This window comes from Antechinus flavipes, chromosome X (genome assembly GCF_016432865.1).
Source record: "Antechinus flavipes isolate AdamAnt ecotype Samford, QLD, Australia chromosome X, AdamAnt_v2, whole genome shotgun sequence".
NCBI lineage: Eukaryota > Metazoa > Chordata > Mammalia > Dasyuromorphia > Dasyuridae > Antechinus > Antechinus flavipes.
In genome coordinates, this window is record NC_067404.1 from 74299853 (window position 1) to 74321090 (window position 21238).

The 21238-nt window shown below is 42.0% G+C and overlaps 1 protein-coding gene across 4 annotated transcripts in view; it reads right to left on the minus strand.

Annotated features, from left to right (window-relative positions):
* LOC127543249 (casein kinase I-like) overlaps positions 1-21238 on the minus strand; it is a 100833-nt gene that overhangs the window by 67661 nt on the left and 11934 nt on the right. The window lies entirely within an intron of this gene.

Below are 21238 nucleotides of genomic sequence, written 5' to 3' on the forward strand. Positions count from 1 at the left end.
TCTGGGGGTGAGACGAAATGTCTGGGATGATATTCTGTCCTCATCCGTCTTCTGTTCTTTGTTTGGGATAGAGAGAGACACCTCAGGCCGGGGACTTAGGAGCTTGCAGTGCTCTCAGTGTCTCTGTAATTGTAATAAAGTCTGTAGACTGCCCTCCTGGTATGAGCTCTACAAGGTCCTGACCCAGGTGGGAATCTGTCAACTTGTCCCTGGTTGGATGATCTAACAGCTCAGTCATTATCAACCTGCTGGGAAGTTTGACAATTTCAGAGTCACTGACTTGCAGTCACTCTTTCATTTAGGATTCTTGCCTTCATTATGTCATAGTAGGCTTCAGCCTCAGCTGTAGGTTAGAACTGAGTTCCTGTTTTGCTTCAAATAGTTTGCTTCTGAAGTTATTCCTCAGTACAAAGCTGTACCTAGCGATCACAACTTCTATCTGCCACCTCCGTCCACAGATCCCCTGCTCAGTCGATACTGGATCTGTGACCTGGAAGTGAGTAGTGACCACCTGAGCTGCCAGAAGGCACTTGTTCCTGCACCTTGCAATATATTGCTCAGGAACACCCTGCCATCTCTTTCTGACTAGTATTTCTTGCGCCCAAACAATCTTTTCAGTCCCTGGATGCTAAAATGTGCCACACAAAAAGCCCATTCCTGGACAGACTCTATCCTCCATGTCTATAGGCCTTTCTGTCTTCCTCTGCTGACGTGAATTGGGAAAAAATGACTATATGGGTTTTTTCCCCTTTGATTTCCATTTAGAATTCGATCTGGTTCATTTTTTAGCTCTTTATGGAGAAGATGGGGTAGAGGAATGAGCTAAGCTGTAATTCTTCCTGTTACTTTATGATCTTGACTCCACCTCCCAGCAGCACAATTTAGGAACATTTATTTGGTGGACAGTGTCCAGAGGAAAGCAACCAGGATGATGAGGGCCCTTGAATCCATGACACATGAGCATTGGTTGAAGGAACTGGGATATTTAGCCTGGAAAAGAGAAGACTGAGGGGGAACGTGATAGTGTCTTCAAATACTGTCAGTTCTGATATAATTCAACATTGTTATGCAAAATCATGCAATAAAAAACCACAGGGTCCACAGGAAAATGGAATAGGGACAAAACATTCAAAAACTGTCAGTGACAAATAAAGAAAAGAGAACCTAATAAAAATGGCAGTACAGTCTTATATGTGTTAAATGTTTAAGGAATACATAAATATTGCAGTAACTAGTGGGGGCCTCCTTGGCCTCAGGCTGAAGCCTGGGAAGGCGGGGAAGGTGTAGTGTGTGGGCAGAGCCCAGCCCTTTCGGAAACACAGTTTCTACTGCACCAAAATATACACAATAAACATAGCACTTTACCTTGAAAAAACTGAAGTTGAAATTGGGAAATCAGGTGAAGCTACTGTGATGTGGGTATGACAAGAGAAGTCCCCTGTGGTGGGATGTGGGTCACTGATAAGAGCAGCCCTGATCCATGAGGGGTACAGGGAGATCACACTAAGATTTCACTTGGCCCATTTCCAGTAAGGCAGTTTGCCAACGACCAGTTCTAGCCCAGCCTTTCCCTGGACAAGGGACTGAAAGAGACAGGACTCAAAGAGCCCAGGTCAGTAGCACCTTGGGTCTATGATGTGGGAAGGCATTAGGGGCTCCCTGTCTTCTCCTTTCCATGCCCATCTCTCCTTTCCCAGAGTGTGAATGCCACAGACACTGCTTCCCAAAAGCTTTTGTTGAACCCTGGGATAAAAACCCACAGAGCTTTCCTCAATCAGAGCCAAAATGTGCCACCTTCTCCCAACTCCACAAGGTGCTGGTGGTACCCTACCCCCAACCCTTCCTTTGATGTTACCATCCCCATGCATGCCCCACTACTATGGGGCAATTTCCCTCAACAGCAGGTCATCAAATTTTGCATCATGCTCACAATGTTCTCAAAATTATCAATTATGCTAGAACAAATTTATTTTTGAAACAAAGATTATAGCAGAACTGACTGTATGTGAAGGGCTATCATGTAAAGAGTTCTCTTAGATCCATGAGGGCGGAACCATGAGCACATGGTGGCAATTGCAAAGAGACCAACTCGGGCAGCTGGATGGCCTACCAAGGAAAGCTGTCTCAGAATGGAAGGGGTTCCCTCGAGATACAGCCAGTTCTCTCTCCTTGGAGATCTTAAAGCAAAGTTGTTATGTCCAGCTGCCGGGAATTAATAGTAAGTATTCTTTTCCCATATGGATTATACTAGATGGACACCAAAGGTCCCTTCTGAGTTTCTGTGATTTGTGTTTGTTAATGTTTCTTAAGTTTACAATCAAAAAGAAAAGTTTAAAAAAAGTATGTGTGTGTATACATATACATCTCTGGAGATATTAGGGACTACTATACACATTACATACAATAATATACTTTTATTATGTACAGTAGTATATATTTCCCAATGTTTTTGTCCATTTTGATGAACTTTCTCCCTCCTTTGTTATAAAAGAAGGGGAAAAAGTGACATACTGAAAAATATAGGTGACATAAAAACAGAAGATATCAATCAAAATGTATTTTAAAAACAAAGAAATATCAATGAAGGTCTCAGAAAAGCAATTATGAAAACGCCTCTTCCTCATAATGCAAAGTGGGAGGAGTGGGAGAAAAAAAGCAGCATTACTAAGGTAGAGTTATCATTATCTGTTGTCACATAGGAGCTTTGTATTAGATATTTGTTTCATTTTTAATTGCTTTTGTCACCAAGGAAGATTTTGTCTGAGGGACGTGGATCATTGTGATATAAAGACAAATGGTATCAATTAAAAAATTTAAATAAGTGTTCGTTGTAGTAAGGAAATTAATGTTTGGCTTTGGAATGTACCATGATGGAAAGATCATGGATTATTGATAGGAAAGGAGAAAACTTAAGATGGTCCTGATTGATATATTCTAATTTACAAAGGAGTTGGTAAAAACTCATCAGGCCCTCCTTTTTGCTCTGTGCAGAAACATGAGAACCAAAATGTCATGCGAAATTAACGGCAGGCAAATGTAGCCCCAATAAAAAAGGGAGAATTTTTTTTTTGCCATCCACAGAGCTTGTCTGTGGGGATTCTGCACAGCTGAAGGTCACTGAGGGCTAATCCTGTAGCCAGTCCCTAGTAGGGGTGGCTCACTTTATGACTGCTAATAATATTTGCAGATTTCATGCAAGCTAAGATAATGAGGAGGGCAGACAAAGCCTTTCATAAGGGTTTAAAGTGGTCATCTTACATATGTGCCAAAAGGAATTTATTTTCCGACCTCCCTAATTACTTATTAGTCCAGAACCTGCCAGGAGTCAAATCTGGCAAAACATACCCTTCTTTACGTCTTTATGTCTAGGGGATTCTGCTGCCATGCATCATCTAAGACAGTGCTCATGACCACAGCTTTACCAGATCTATCCTTGTTGAATTAATGAATAAACTAAGATTTACCAAAATGCTTACTGTGTGCCAGGCACTGTGTGGAATACTAGGGATCCCAAAACAAACAAGCATTACAAGTGCCCCCAAGGAGTCTTATACTAAAACAAGGTAAAGGGGAGCTTAGCCAACACTTAACCAAGTGACGTGCTTGAGAGATAACCAGGAAGTGTTCTAAAGGTCTAGTTCTCAGCAAGATAAGGTGAACACTCACCTCTCAGAGCTCAGGGTCCCAGGGATGGAGCATAATGTTGGGAGAAAGGAGAGGATGTTCTGCTGATAACACAGTTTTCAGAGAAAAAAATCAGTAGATCTCTAAGAGTATTCCAACTTTGAGTTGGACAAAATCATACTGGGTACTCTTAGCCATCCCAAGGGGGAAAGAAGGAAAAGGAAGAGGGAAAAAAAGAGAGACGGAGACAGACAAGAGCAGCTGCTGACCCTCATATCTGTGCTCCTTCCTCACCATACCACTCCTGTGATTCCTGAACTAGGGTAAGTGGCAGGAATGAGGGGGACTGCCATAATCAGCCTACTATATCCCACCTCCAAGGTCTGTAAATCTTATGCCAAGGTCTCCATCATCCTATGTTCCTAGATACAACACTCACAGCACATCTCTTGACCACCAAGGGCTATCTATGGCCAACAGGCCTGCACTAGCTACCGAAGCTCTCCTCTCTGTTTCTATCTGAGGCCTCCAAGTCCATTTATTGTCTTCTGTAACTATTCCATCAAACTTTCTTTCACCCTATCTCCAGTCCATGGACAGCTCTTGATAAAAAACAATTTTAAACCACTAAAGGAAACAAAAGGCAAGGTCATGCCTTCATCTTCTCTCCTTCCTCCCCCCAACTAGAGATGAAATCGAAAATTTTATCGATATAAAATATATAATAAAAGATTAGGAAAGGCCTGCTCTTATAGCTTGTTTCTACTTGATCGGTGCCAATCAGAATGTATGGATCAGTTCTCATTTTTCCCCACAATCACATCATCATGTTCGCCTGCCCTAATGGGATTGGACTCTTAATGCACTGCTCATGCAGTGAAACTCCTGGAAGATTTTTCTAACCTGCTATCCGCCATTAGGAAGAAGATGGATTCAAATACTTTCTGTCAGCTATTGGTGATCTTTTCAGAGAAAAGAGAGAAGGCTGGATTGGAAAAAAAAAGTGAGGTCTATTTTCATTCCCCTAGCTACTAGTGCCACAATGGGCATCTAAACCCAGGTGTCCTCTGTGTGGACAGAGCACTGGGCCTGGAGTCATAAAGTCGAGACCTGAATTCAAATTTGACCTCAGATACTTCCTAGTTGTGTGACTGGACAAATCACTGACTGCCTCTGCTTCCTCAACTGTAAAGTAAAGTTAATAATAGAATCCACCTCCCAGAGTTGTTATGAGAATCAATGAGATATTGTCAGTAAAGTGCTTTGCACTAAATTAATGCTAGCTAGCTATGATGATCACATAGTAAATGCTTCAAAAGTATTTCTTCCCTTCTTCCCTTCCCTTCCTCCCAATAGCACAATTGAAAGAGAAGTGAATTTGGAGTCAAAGGACCTGGGCTTGAACCCTAGACCTGCTTCTTAATTATCGTGTGGCCATGAAAACCACTTAGGCTCTGTGACCCTAGGTTTTATCACCTCTAAAGGGAGAGAACTGACTGAAAACCAAGTGGATGACACTGATCCAAGCAAATGGATGTACCAGAAGAAATCATGATTGTGAGAAATTCCAAGAAATGTGGGGAGATTCCTAACTTGATGTAGATCAAAGAAAGCAGAACCACAAGAATAACATATACAATAACTACCATGAACTCAGATCAAAGACATTGCCCACCATCGGTTCCAGGAAAATGACAAGAAAATTAATGTCCTCTCTGCAGAGACACAGTCATCGTTTGGGTGGTTTCGACAATCGCCGTACTCTAAACTGCAAGATGACTGTGAATATGCCCCTAAGATGCTAAAATGGGTCAAAACATTGCTAAAGAGCCTTAGCAAAGAGCCAAATGTGACTCTCGTCTTGTTGCTGTCCCTTCCCTCCCCATGCGATCACGGTCTCTACCTGATAGCTTTGGCCAACACCGAACAAAAAAAAAACCTGTAGAGAATAAAGCAAAGAACTGAGATGCGGAAGGCTGCTGATACAAGGTAAGGGCAGTCCTTTAAGCATTTGCCACCTGAGTGCCTGGACTGCTTATAATCCCACACATAGTCAAGGACACCCCCAATCTAAGATTCTCCACTGCCAAGAGAAAGCAGCGTTGTTCATCTGAGACAGCACACAGGCTCTCAATTGTACTTCTGGACTGCATCCATTTTTAATCAACCACCCTGTGCTTTCTACAACCAGGCTCAAGGCTGAGGCTCATACATAATACCTTTTGTGTGAGTGGGCTTGAAAAACAGGACAAAACAAAACCCAGCTAGTAAAAATGTTGCCAAATGTTTACAAACAGCATTCTCTTTTCAGAAACCATAGACAGGGGCATCCAGGGATGAAAATCAGTAGAAATGATTGGGGGGGGTGGGAGGGGGAACAACTTTCTAATCTGCAGCAGCAACTGGGGATGGGTATTAGAACTGAACACTATCCAGAAGTTGTAAACATTGATGAAAATGGATGAAACTCTGTAACTTAATGGTGTGGAGAGACGGGTTGTACTCTTTGTTCAGGACCAAATGCTTCGATAAACTGCTGAACGCACTTCACTGAACGCACTATTTTGTGTTTTGTAAACATCAATTATTTTTGGTTGGGTTATCAAAATATATGAGGATCAAACAATCCCTTTTTCAGAGGTTATTGCATTTGCCAAGACCTCAGACAAGAGTTCCTCTAGATCCAGGGCGAAGGTGGCATTCCCTAGAACAACAGCGTAGTGCCAAGTGACTTGGTTTATAAAGCAGAAAGTGGTCAGACACTTGACTTCATTTTCTGAAATAAAGAATTCCACGAACCAAATTGAAAATAATATTTGTTTGCTTGATCCAGCCCCACCCCACACATATAACTTCTCTCCTAAACATGCATGACATCCTTAAAATATTCTTGTATGTAACCAAAAGATCACCTGAACCTGATAGCCTTCTCTTTGACTGGCATGGTATTAGGCTAGACAAAGCAAAGTGGAACAAAGTTTCCACATGGAGAAATCAACTGTTGAGAAGTCAAAGCTCTGCATGTGTCCTAGTATCATCGATGAACAGGTTGAGAGGGGGGTCGGTCCTTAGCAGCCCACAGCCATATAGCTCCTGGGTCAGTCCCTAGAGGAAAAGTCTGAGAATGCTCGGCTTGGGGATGCCACAGACTAGAGAAGCAGCTGTATAGCAATGACTAAACCGAATTGCAGACATTTGTTTTAGCAAGGTCCCTGACTCAAATCTCCAGCAGAGGAATCGGCAACTGCAGGTCATTACCACTCCCAACTCCCTAGGAGCCATGGTAAAATGAGTCTGTCTTGTACTCTTAATGAATGGTGTCAAATCTCTCAAAAAGCACCAATACAGTTATCTTGAGAGGAAGCCTGCCCAGCAGCCTTAGAAATATGGCCAGTGCCGATCTTTTGAAAGAAACCAATAAATGTTGATCTCATCTTACTACAGAGGTAATCTCTTCAGAAAGAAGTTGGGACACAGTGATGGTGTGCTACTGCCATTTAGGATGTAAACTAAGGATCTCAATTCCTGTGTACTCTACGTAATAAGTACTGTGCTGGCAATGAAAAAAAATCCTATAAAAGCAATGTGGCCTAACAGATATTTTATGGATTCAACTCCTTAAACAGAGCTGCCAAAGTATGCCTTTGCTGATTTTCTTTTTCAAGAAAATCTATTTCGCCTTCATACCAGCTAGGAGATGAAACTTCACTGAAATTCAAACTCTTAGAAAGTTAAGAGATATATGCCACTGTTTACTCTCGCAATTCCTCTAGAATTTCATTTTATTCGTCTGTAAAAAGGAGAGATTGTATCAGACGACCTTTTTCAACCTCAAAATCTGTGATGCTATGAAGAACATAGAGAGGTCAGCAGCACAAGGATAATTAGCCCTGTTTACCAGATGACCCCCACACACACACACAATTAAGTGACTCTCCACATCAACCAAATAACAAGCCCCTATCCTATGGCTCTGCATTCCAAGCCCATTACTATTTCCACAGTGTATTCCAATGTAAAGCAGACTTTTTTTTAAAGCATAATGTTTGCAAACAAGCTCAGGTGTATAATCTCTTAGGCTATGTGACCACCAACCACATTTGACATTTTATGGTCAAATCAGTGACTCTTCACACCATGAAGTCAGATAAGGCCCCAAAGTAGCCTAAACAGCAGCAACTATCTACTGATCTCTCCCCCCAAAACCACCATTTTTCTATTAAAATGGACAGCCTTTACCAAACTATATTATTAGTGTATTATATACACACCAACGTCTATATCAAGCAACACTATTAGGTTATCAACACAGACGATCTAAGGTGTTTTTTTTTTTTTTTTTAAGAAAGAGTTCCAAAAGCTCCCAATGAACAAAGCTAATACAGTAGATGCATACCAAGTTAGGCGGAGCCCATTTAATTTCAGCTGCCATCCTCATGTACACTTTACTTTGCTTTTCATACATTGGAGTAAGCGATAGATGCTTTTGACACTCTTGCTGCCCACATTAGCTTTAACAACTCAACTGTTGAAGTTATTTCATAGCCTGGGGGTCCTTAACTTCAACATGTTCATTCTCCTCTTAAATTTTTTTTTACAAGTTTAATGAAACACATTTTTAATTAGCAACACACTAATGAATAAATATAAACAGATCGATGCCCCCAGTACACAACCCTGGTGAAGAAGCCTACCAGTGTGAATATGAAAATTTAGAACCTTTATACAAAAGGCAAATATTATGAATAAATAACAGCTAGCAAACACCCACTGAAGGAAAACATGCTCAAAATAAGAGCAATCAACATTAATTTTTTAAGTGATCACGGAAGACCATGAATTGATTTTTACCAAACTTGATCATTCCATTAGCTGAAGTGAACTTGGTTATTTTGATTACATATAGGGACATATGAACAACACAGAATATCATGGATCGTTCTCAAGAAGAGTTCAAAGAGAAGTACTGTTTTATCAGGGCCTGACGCACATTTCATCAATAACAGATTTCATTTGCTGCAGGGTTTTTTTTTTTTAATTTCTTCTGATGCTTCCTTTCTCATTACCATAAAGACAGGCAGCCAGGTCCACATCTAGTCCCCAAGTACTTATGGACTCAGAACACAGGCTGCATGTATTCAAAAGTAACTTCAGGATTAGGAGCCAGGTTTCCCTGAATGTGCCCACTGAAATTACCCTGTGCTTCCTCTGCCCTTTCTATGCTGGAATATCAGTTTAGCACTTGATGTGCCACATAAGGTAATTGTGGGTTGGCCCCCCTGTAGGACCTGATTTCAGAACATCAACATGCACCACCCCACAATTGTTATTCAACAGAGACTCAGCTCCTCCTAATGCAGATACTTCTCTTCCTCTGGATCCTAATATTACCAGCTGTCTAGAGGCTTAACCTGGATACTTGTTCTTTCTACCTATTACTACGCAACCATCAGTAGCCTCAAAACCCAGAGAATCCTCACCACCCACCCCAACTTATTTCCATTTGCACATTTTTACTCCTCTTCTTTTAATGACCTTTAAAGGGGAAAACACTTCATCAGGCTCTACTTTATTTATAAAAAAAGAAAAAATAAATCCTTAATAAGTTCTCTTCTTGGGGTAGCTAGATGGCGCAGTGAATAGAGCACCAGTTCTGAAATCAGGAGGACCTGAGTTTAAATTTGACCTCATACAGTTAATACTTCCTAACTGTGTGAATCTGGGCAAGTCACTTAACCCCAATCGCTTCAGCAAAAATAGATAAATAAATAAATAAAAATTTAAATTAAAAAAATCAAATAAATAATTTCTCTTCTTTTCGTAGAAACATGATTTGAATATCCTTGTAAAGAAATGTGAAACAGAGAGATGATGAAAGAGGTCACCCTCAGGATAGGCATGGGTGGGAACTTCTGGTCATCGACCCTTCCACGGATGCACACGTAGAAAACTGCCCTTTGCCTGGCATGTAATCCACGTATTCCCTGGTGGCCCCATGAACTTCTTCTAAATCCCTGTATCCCAGGCTGTTCCTACCAGTCAAGCACACGCTCTGAGAAGGGCAGGGGGCCAGAGAAAGGAACAAGATGGAAATGCTACTGAAATGTCCCCTGCCACACCGAGGTGATGCAAGATGACTCCAAGTCCAGGACTGCCACAAAGAGCCCTGCAAATCAGGAGGTGGTTTACCCCTTTCGCCTCCAACTTCAGAAGGCCCCCATCTGAAATCTCCATCTAGCAGCTCCTGAAGGATTAAGGAAGACGGATCTGTTGGCTGGCATGGAAAACAATGATGGGTCATTAGTGTATCTCATTCACAAGCTACAAGCTGTGTGCCTCCATGTAAGGCAGGATAATGCAGCCTGGCTTTTCACTTGCTAATGTTACCAAACAACTTCAGTGAAACCTGTATTTATAGGTATTAAAGGGAGGTACCACCAAGCTACCAAGTGGCCCTGTTTATGTGAAATGTCTAACAATACCTGATAGTCAAGACTGAGGAAGAAAAAAACAGCAATGGTGAAATTGTGTTCTTTAATGGAACTCATGACTATTTAGCTGCTTATCGTAAATGGAATAGCATTTCTCTCGGCCCCTATACCCGTCCTCAGACTCAAGGACCTCAATACTCATTGTGCTGTGCCCTCGTAGAGCCTGGCCCCCAAGGGCACTGACTGACCTGATCGACTGCCCTTCATCTTAACCATCCTCACAGGCTCATCTCTCCATATATCCCTCTGCTTCACTCTTTCTATCCCTATTCTTTTCAGCCCCTCCACATCTGTCTTGTTTTCTCAGGCTATCACACTTTCTTTGTCCTCACTTTATTCAGCGGATGCCAGCATTCATTAAGCATCTACCTGTGATGAAGGATACAATGGCAAAACGAAAAATCTCTGCTTTCAAGGAGTTCACAATGGGAGGGATGGAGGTAGGATACAATATGTAGAGAGAAAAGATTCTTTTGGATCATCCTTGGAGGAGGAATAAAGCAGCAATAAAGCCCAAGAAAGGCTTCCTGGAGGAGGTGGTACCTAAGCTGAGCAAGTGCTGCCCAGGGAGCTAACTGCTGTCAGGGATGAGGCCCAGCCAAAGTACAAATGGATCTGAGTGCTCTCTACCAGCTGCCTCCATTTCCTCAGCGCTCATTCACACTCAAATCCTCAGTGATCTGGCCTCCTTCCTCAACTTAACTGAAATCACACCATTGAAAGTCCCCAAACTCCAGGGCTTTCCCACAGCCTTTCTCTCGGCCTGAGCTACTGCACAGTACAGTTTAGCATTCTCGCCAGCCCATCCCAGTTCATCTGCTTTTCTGACTCTTCCTCTTGGTTGCTTCCCGGCCCCTCTTACTCTCGCTTCCATACGAAAGCGTGACCTTGGTCCACGGCCCTTCTCTCTACTAATTCTGTCTTTATGTTATGATTTTCTCTCTGTCAACAATTACCTCTATGGAAATGACTCTAAAATTTCTATGTGATTCCTGATCAAGCTGATAAAAACAAAGGATCAGGCCTTGCTGCGGCTTTGAAGATATCTACAGGCACACTGGGGTGAATGCTGACATCTCCTTAAAAAGGCAGGGAGCGTATTCTTGGCTTGGATATTTGTTGACCAACTGATGAATTATGGATGAATTATTAAAGTTATAGTTCTTATATATTCAAGGGGATGCTAGGTGATGCAATAGATATAGCATCCTGCCTGGAATCAAGAGACTCATCTTTCTGTGTTTTAAATCCAGCCTCAAATACTTTGGAGCTATGTGTGCCTGGGCAAGTCACCTCATCCTGTCTGCCTCAGTTTCTTCCTCTGTAAAATGAACCAGAGAAGGAAATGACCAACCACTCCAGGATCTCTGCCAAGAAAAATCCCAATGGGGCCACAGAGAGTCAGAATGACTGAAAAGTGACTGGACACGTATAGATCTTAGGTATCCTTGCACAGGGGCCTAAAAAGAAGAGCAAAGTTCTAAGAGCTAGAGAGGTAAGCATAGACAGAGATCAGAGCTTCAACCTGGATCTACACAACAAAAATTTGTCTAGCCAAAATGGCTCTCCCGCAGGAGATGGCTGCACCCTAAAAGTGGCAGCACTCAGCACTTGCTCTTGCTGAAAAGGAAAGGCTCTAGAAAGAGAGCGAGCAAGTGGGAAAGAAATGAGCTTTCCCTTCTCCTTAGTTTCTTTACATCGTCTTGTCGATACCCTCATATCATCCCTTCCTCGTCGTTCCAGGAATGCCAGGGGTTGAGGGTTTTTCTTTCCCTTCCTCCCACTGACTTTTTCCAGAAAAGGCTAAAATTGGTAGCAGGTAATCAGTAGTAGGGTTAAATTGAAAAATAAGCTTTCAGCTCTTACTTCTGCCCGCAACTAAGTACCAAGTCACCTCCCTCTTCTGCTTCTTCTTCTTATCCTTTCCACTCTTCCCTTTTGTGGACACTAATGAATTCTATAATATAGCATAATAGTAAAATAAAAATTAAAAAAAACAAAACAAAACCTAGGGCAAGGTTAAGACAACCAAGTTGGCCACGCCCCTCCAGGTCATGCCACTTGTTCTTGCTTGGGGAGAGGCTGCAGTGTTTGATCATTTTCTTTCTCTTTTCTTTTTTCTCCTTCCTGTTACCAGTGTCCTGAGGGCAGGAGGAAGGACAACTGGGGCCTGATGGGACTTAACAAGATGTGCATTTCTCACCTACCTCTCTTTTCTCTAGGAGCAGAACTATAAATGCTCCCTAGGATACCTGAGAAGCCAAGGGAAGGAGAGGTTCAGAACTATCATCAACTATGAGAAAAAGATTTTTCTTCAAGTACTTCTACTCTAAGGCAGGCCCTGTGCTAGGTGTTGGGGATTCAACGGTAAAAATGAAAATCCTCACCCTCGGGAGGGTTTGATTTCCCAGGGGAGACAACATGCATATAGATGATGTGAAGAAAGTGGACATGGGATGATGGGGTGCCCATGGATCAGGACAGGCTTCTCAGAGAAGGTGCTCTGGATTTGAGCCATGATGGAGACAGGGACTTCAAGAATCCCAGGCGAAGAGGAAGCCCAGCCCAGGTATGAGGGAGAGCCTGGGAGAAGGCATAGAAATGGGAGATAAAAAGTTTCATGTGAAGAACAGTATAAATGATACTTTGACTCAGACAGACAATATGTGAGGGGAAATAATATATGACAAGCCTAGAAAAATGTATACACATACACATATATACTGTATACAACTTTTATATATACTAAATATAATGACACAAATTATATCTATACTTTAATATTAAATTGAACTACATATTTATAATATAGTTTTTGATATATGCATATACAGTAATATCTTGTGTGATGCAAAGTTTCACATACCAATATATAAAAATATGTATAGGCCTACACACAAATATATATTGTATACATTGTTTTGTATTATTAAATATAGCTATATAACTATATTAGATGATATATGATTTAATATACAATTTAGCTACATATTTATATAATCTTTTATGTGTATTACAAAGTTATATATACAATTTGTATATGTCTATACACACATATGTATACTGTATATATCTTTTATAAACTAAATATAGCTATATAATTATAAAATTATGTATACAATTTAACTACATATTTATATAAAAATAGAGTTCAACTTGCAGATCTATATTAATCTTCTTAGCATATTACAAAGTTATATATAACTACATAAAAATATGGATATGCCTACACACAGAGATCTAGGTATATTGTATACATCTTTTATATATACTAAGTAGGTATATACAATTATATAGTTTTTACCTAATTTAACTACACATTTATATAATATATAGTTTAATATATGCACATATATTAATCTTTTATATGTATGACAATTATATATAACTATCTATAAAAATATACCTATGGCTACACATACACATACTGTATATAACATTTATATACTAAATACAGCTATATAACTATATAAAATTATATATACTTTACTATTTAACTACACATTTATATAACATATAGTTCAATATGTGCATATAAATCTTTTATGTGTATTACAAAGTTATATATAACTATATATAAAATATGAATATGCCTATATATACACACATACCTTTTATATGTACTAATTATAGCTATATAATTATATATATAGTTTTATGTATAATTTAAAATATAACATGTATATATAATTTATCATATTTATATAAGATATATGCATATCTATTGATCTTTTATGTGTATTACAAAGTTATATATAACTATGCATAAAAATAATATACATGTCTACACACAGACACACACACACCTGAAAGTTAAGTTCCAATGAATTTGTGAGCAGCTCTGAATGGCAAACAGATGTCTACACTGGAGCCTAGATGCAGCAGGGAGCCGGTGGAGCTTACTGAGCTGGGGAGTGACCTGGTCTTCAGGCTGGCACTTTGGCAGCTCCACAGGCGATGGGTTGGAGAGAAGAGAGGCTCCGGGAGGTGAGCCCAAGTAGAAGGTAATGGATCAGGTGAGAAGCGAGGGCCCGAACTGAGGTTGTGGCTGTATGAATAGATGGAATGGACACTGGAGGGAGGAAAGATGTATTCATAAGACTTGACAACTCTTTTCCGTACGTGGGGAGAGGCAGAATGAAGAACTGAGAACATCACCATTGGAGTAAACCTCTCTGACTCCGAGAATGGCAGTGTTCACAATAGAAAGAGAGAAGCTAGAAAGGGAAGTAGGTTTGGGAGGACAGAAAATGAGCTCTGCTTTGGACATGTGAAGTTTGAGATATCTTGAAGACATTCCATTTGAAGTGCCCAATAGGCAAGTGGTGATGAGAGGCCCAAGGTCAGAAGAGTCGAGAGCTGAATACATAGGACAGGGCCCTTGGGACACGCCCAGTTAGGATGTGGTGATATAATACATGCTTTACAAGAAAGACTTAAAAAAAAAAGAAAGAAAAAAGCAGAACTACAGGGAGGAGGAACAGGAGAGAACAATGCCAAGAAAACCCAGAGAAGAGAGAATATCTAGGAGAAGAGAGGATTCAGAGTGCCAAATACATCCAAGAGGCAACCCCCTCAGACCCGGCAACTAAGAGATCATTAGCAACTTCAGGTGAAGGGTGAGGTCAGAAATCAGACCACAAAGGGTGAAGGAGGAGTTAAGAAAATGGAACAAGAAGAGATGATTTTGTAAAGGTAGCTGGTAAATTTCAGGGATGCTCCAAGATGCTTCACAACCACCATAGCAGTCCTAGGACACCCAGAGGCCAGGGGAGACATGGCCCTGACCCGTATCCCATTACCTGTCATTCCCCTTGCCCTCCCACACCCCATCCTTGCCAAGACAGGAAGGAAGGGCTGTGCTTTGGGGGAACTCACTTCTTATTCTTATCATTATTATATATTCCGGATGATAAAGTTCAAAGAAAGATGGTCTCAGTCTGGAAGCCCAGGGTTCAAGTTCAGTCTCTTCTCTGTACAATTCAGCTCCACAACTCTTCTACATTCTAAGCTCCAGGGGAGTTAGAGGCCTGCATCAGAAGAGAAAGTTTCTCCCCATAAAGTGGTACCGGTGTAATCAAAGATCTGCCCCCCCCCCCCCAACCAAAATCTTTACCTATTCTTCAATGTGTATTTGGATCATTGCTTTGCCAATTTGATTATGAAATTCTCTTGCCTACTTCTTCAAAATGGCAACCCCTCCAGATAAATTTACAGGAACTATGTGAAATCAGCAAGATTTCATGACTTTCTTAAAGAACACTCAGAAAACCTTCAAGGAAAAAAACAAAACCTGTGGTTGAGCATTGCCCAGGTTTGCAAAGTCATGGGTCTGACTGAGAAGAGATTCTAGGTAGTCTTAGACCAGAGGTTCTTTATCTTTTTTGGTGTCACAGACTCCTATGGCACTCTGGTAAACCTATGAATCCTTTCTCAACATAATATTTTCAATGCTTAATAAGTGTCATTACAAAAGAAACCAATTATACTGAGATATGGTTATCAAAATATATTGTTTAAAAAAAGTTCCTGGATTCCAAGTTAGAAATTCCTGTCTGACCAAACTCTCTGGAACTCAGATGTCATAGTTGCAGCCAATCAGCCTCTTACCGCCCTGCTTTTACCACTTATACTAAATGTAATCTTGGTCTTTATAACAAAAAGCGCCTTGCCTGTTTTTTCTTCTCCCACTGCTTTGGGTGGTCCTTGCTTCATTTCCCTCAAGACCAACAAAGGATCCCACAGTTGGCCTCTTCAATAATATCCGACTGACTACTACCCTAGAATCTCTCGTTCTCCCTATCCTCTGGAGCAGTGATCTGGGCATCCACATGCCTGGCTAATCCCTTCCCCCTTCTAGTTTCTTCATTCTTGCATCAGGAAAAAAACCAAAAAACAAAAAACAGTTTAGTGGTTACAGAAAGTCTAAATGGCGTCACTGAACTTGCTGCTCCCTGAGGGTCTTTTCTGGACTGCCCTTATTGGCTGCCTATCTTAACTGTTTCCAATATACTGCTCTCCTCAAGCAGCTGCCCGGGTTCTATACTGGCACCAGGTCAATAAGCCAACCGCTTCCATCGTCAGCATGAGCCTCCCTGGTCCGGCCTACCTTTCCAGTGTATTCCACACTGCTTCCTCTCACACACTCCTCATTCCAGCCACATGGACTGAACTGGCAGCATCCAAGCTGCGCAGTTCATGTCCTACCTCCGTGCCTTTGTATGGGCCATGGCACAGTGGAGAGTATGATGACCTGGAGTCGGGAAGCCCCCAGTGTGCATCAAACAGCATATGACACTGGGCATTTCAGAGTTGGAAGGAACCTCAGAAATCACCCATAGCTATACTCTATGCTCTGTTCTACAAAATATTTGGCAAGTAGTCATGTAGCCTCTCCTTTGGGATCTCATGAGAGAGAATCCAGTGCCTCCCAAGGGAGCCCATTCTACTGTGGGACACCTGTAATTATGAGGAAATCATCTTCCATAAAAGCTTCCATTTGCTTCTTTGCCACGTCTACCCATCTGCTCCTAGGTCTATCCTGTGGAGTCAAGAAGACTAAGCCCAGTCTCATGCTGCCCTCCAGGTAACTGAAAATAGCTATCATCTCCCTCCCTACCCCTTTCTCATTTTTCCCAGGCCCCCAAACCCCAGCAATTCAGACTGAATTTCTGATAGGTAAAGATGGTTTCAAAATATATGCAGAGAGTTTCTTTGCCTACTTTCAGCCAGCCACTTGTGCTGGCTCAGGACATGGGCCACTAAAAAGGAAAAATCAGGAGAACTTCAAAGGGAGCATTCTAGCCTCCATTGACTCATTCTCCTCTCATCTGGTAACTAGAGAAGGAGGGCTTAATCAGACAAACCAGGCCAGCTGGGATTCAGACCGCCTATTCTGTTTTGTGTTGTAAAGATTGAGATGTATGTGTCCAGGCTTGGAAGTACCACTGTGAGCTCAAAATGTCTGCAGGTTCTTGGTTTATCTGGTAGCATGGACTTCTAGCAGGAAAGTTGATGTATCCTAGAAGAAACCTCTGACTAGAGGGAAAGAATGAGCTCTGGCCTGGCCTTACTGAGCAGTAGGCCTGAATTCTGAGGGTAGAGGACAGAGCTGAGGTGAAATCTAATGATGCCATTTCCACACTCCCACAAAATGCTCTTTTCTGATATGGTTTAAGATCCAACCTCACAGTAAAGGAAAATAAAAATTATATGAGTTACTAAATTCTGTTTTAAATATTTCTGTTAATATGTGCTTGTGTTTCATATTTAGCATTGTTGGGTATAGGAACCATATATGTGCCCTCTGCCTGAGATGTATTTACTATCTATCCTTTCTATTCTTTCTTTAGGGAGACCTAGGTATGAGCCAAAATCTAGTCTTTAAGGAAATCATCCCTAAGCTGCTGAAGTGGAGAGTGTAAGAAATAAAGTTTAGCCATACTCGTTAGAGGTCAGGTTCCCCACAGGACTGCCCTCAGTCCAAACTATGTACAGAGGCCAGAATGGATGGCCCACACACACCTGGGTCCCGTTAGCAGTTGATTATTGTTATTGTCATTGTTTTAATATTCGACTCATATGATATGAAGAGGAGGCCGTTTACCATTCTCCTCTGAATAATCTCCAGTTTATGAATGCCCTTGCTAAAATATTGCATCCAGAATAAAACACTATATATGTGGTCATACAGGGACAGAATAAAGCAGAACTAATGCCTTTTTGTTTTGAAAGCTGTACCTCTTCTTAATATAATCTAAAGTCAAATTAACTTTTTAAACTTACAACATTTGTGGAGCTTGTGGACAACCCCCACCCCAAATCGTTTTGCAGACAAAAGCTACCGTAGTTATGCTTCCCACACCTTATACTTTTGAGCTTGATTCTTTTACATCTTACTAGTTCTGACCCCAGAGTTCTGGCCCTTCGAGATCTTTTTGACCCTTGACTCTATAATCTATCTGTTATCTATCCCTCCTAGCTTTGTGTCATGTACATATTTGGTGCGCATCCCAGTCTCTGCTTTTCCTCAAAACCCTTTCTGCCAGAGCTTGCACTGGAAGGCAGAGCCTGAAAAGTCCGGTCACCTCCATGAGGCCTCCAAAGGCCACCTCAGGATAGGATAAGAAGAGAAACAGTGATGGCTCATCTTTGCACCCAGCATTTCTTCTCAACGAGTCTGAGAGGTGACAGCAAGTTCATGGAGTAAGTGTGCCAGAAATACTCCTAGAGTGATTGGAACACACACTGTGTGGGCAAACTCATCTTCTGTTTATTCAAGGTTTGTGTGAGATCAGCCAGTGCCTTCCCTGTTACTATCCATTCCCTATTTGGCTCCTAATAAACAAAGGTGAACTTCACTACAAAGAGGAGTGTGATCCTGGTCACAAAAGGCCCCAACAGAAGGTAGTTTATAGTTCTATGTTCCTCTTGTGGTCAGTAAATAGTGCTGAGGCACTGAAAAAGAGGGAAGGAAAAGCAAAACGGTTCCATTTTTATGAGGAAAAGTTTTAAGGTGTGTTAATGGAAGTCACCACGCACTGGAAAACTTCCCTAGCTAGAAGTGTGGAGAAATACTAGAATTCCCTGGAGTGTTTTCTAGTGGATGTTTAAAATAGAAGAAGATGACAAAAAGGTGTTCTGTGGAGTGAAACCTTTAACCAATAGTCTAAAAAGAGACTTCTATCTGCTCACTACAACAACATGAGGAAGCAAACAGAGCAAGCTGGGACTCTGATCACAAAGAAATAAGGAAGGAGACCCCTAACTTCTCCGTATCTCAACACTTACCAGCTCTATGCCCACCACTGATAACCTCCAATATCAGCTACCTAGCTTTCAGATGTATACAGTTGGTCTCATGGAGGCAGGAAGAGGAGAAAAGTGGCTCCAGACAGCACCAAAACAAAGAAAAGGGCAGGGGAAGAATGTTATTAGACAGAAAGTAGAGTCCTAGTGATCTCAATGAAGAAAAGAACATAATAAATGAGCACTGCTGATGAAACAACTGAATATTAAAAGTATAGTACATTAGTTCAGGAAAAAATGGATGAAAAATGCAGGACAAATTGGAGTCAAAACTGCTTTGCTTTATAAGATAGCAAGGATTCTGACCTCCTCCCACAGCTACAGTGAATAAATTCCACCAGAACAATATAGCTGGAAGTAACCAAATTATTTCTGTACCAAAATTGAACTTAACAGATTTCAAAACTGATGCCTTGGCGTGATCCTCTCAGAATTAACACTATGCAGGAGACTGAGGAAACCATTCCTTCAAAAGGAAAGATAGTCTTGAACTGGAGAAAAGTCAAAGAGTACCTAAAAGGAGTGGGTTTCAATCTCATTTTATGTCCTGAGGGCTGAGGCAGGCTTGGTCAGACATCAGATTTGGATGGAATCTTTCTGGCAATCTCTTCACCTCACTCTAACTAACCTGGATAATCGAATTTATTTGAACTCTATCATAAATTCCTCGTTTTCATTTATGTGAAGTTTGAGGAAATGAGAGTGTGGATAAAGAGCCTTGGACTCAGCAGGCTAAGGATCAAGTTTGATACATACTAACTCTGTGTCCTTAGGAAGTGCCCTCAGGAAACTCTAATACTATAGGTTAAAGAGGAATCAAACATCTACACTGACAGAGGGAATCTTCAGACAGAGTTGCCTATCCCTAGGAAATCACAGGTCTGAACCAGAAATAACAAAAAGAAAAAAAACATTTAAATTACTGAACAGATCAATGGTTTTCCAGAAAGTTAAGATGCAAAATAATAATAATAATAATAATAACTTAAAAAATAAACCAAACCTAGCCAAAGGAACATCAGATATGGTATGGTGGATGACTGGTGGTAGAAAAAGCCTTCCGAAATCCCAGTTTTGCTAGTTGCTACTTGTGCAACCTTGTGTGACTTTGGGAAAATCACTTAACCACTCAATGGATCAGCCATTTGTTTTATTTGACCTCAACAAACACAAGACTCCACAGCAGTTGCCTCGCAATGCCCCCTACCACAGTGTCTCCCCCCCCCCCCAAGCTTTCCAACATTCTGCTTAGCCACTGCTACCTGACCTGGAGATGACTGGGGCCCACTCAGTAAAGGCTAGGTCTCTGCCTGGAACCTCCATGTGTGCAGAATGCAAAGGCTCACTCTTTCCTCTGTTACCTGCTTACCCTCCAGACTGGCCCCACCTGCGGCCACAGCCCCCGGAAACATTAAGAACCTGCTCTCCTTTAGTCACACCCTCCCCATCGCAGAGATCCTAACCCCCTTGCCCATTTTCACTGTGCAAGCCCCATTCTCCACCCCCCTGGGTCATCTCCGTGAAGCTTCTCCCCCTTAACTCAAGCCTCCCTCTCCACTTCCCAGTCCAGACCTTGGCCCATATTCCACTGGGTCGTCTGGCATTCCAATTCTAAGGCAGCAGATTGGCTCGTTTTGGCCCTTCCTCACTCTTTCATCTGTTTCCACCCACTGAGACCCAGTCCCGGTGGTGGCCCTGCATGCCCGGTCTCCTGCTTCCAGGACTGCTTCCGCTTTCCCTCATATGAGGCAGCCCCCACCCCCAAACGGTCAGGGTGCCATCAGCAGCTCTTTGTTTCCCCGATGTCACTGCCACCGAATGGCTGGCCCTCACTTCTCAGCCCTCAAGCTGCCTTCAGTCCCCACCCATTTGTAACGCAATTAAGATTCTGATAGGTTGGCGGCCCACTTTCAGGCCCCTCTTTGCTTCTACAAGGAATTCAGCCCCTGGCTCCCAGCATTTCCCTCCTCCCCAAAGCCAGCCTCCTCCTCCTCCTCCAGCTCCACCATCCATATGGCAAAGCAGGGGGCCTTCCTAGTGCCTCATTCAGTCCTGTCCCCTGGCCTCCTCCTCCCACCCACGCAGCTACACCCAGACGGTTATACCCTGGATCTCGGCGGCCCCTCCAAAAGTTCATGATCTCCCCAACTCCTGTATCTGCTTATAATCTTTTGTCATTCCACCTCGCCTTCAGTTTTATAATCTCTTGAGCGGGCTCTCCCTCTTGCCCAGACCTCTGATTCCTCCACCTCTCAGCACTTTCTCGGCCGCCCAGTCCCACCCCCAGCCAAGAACCGGCCGTCCTCTCCTCCCTT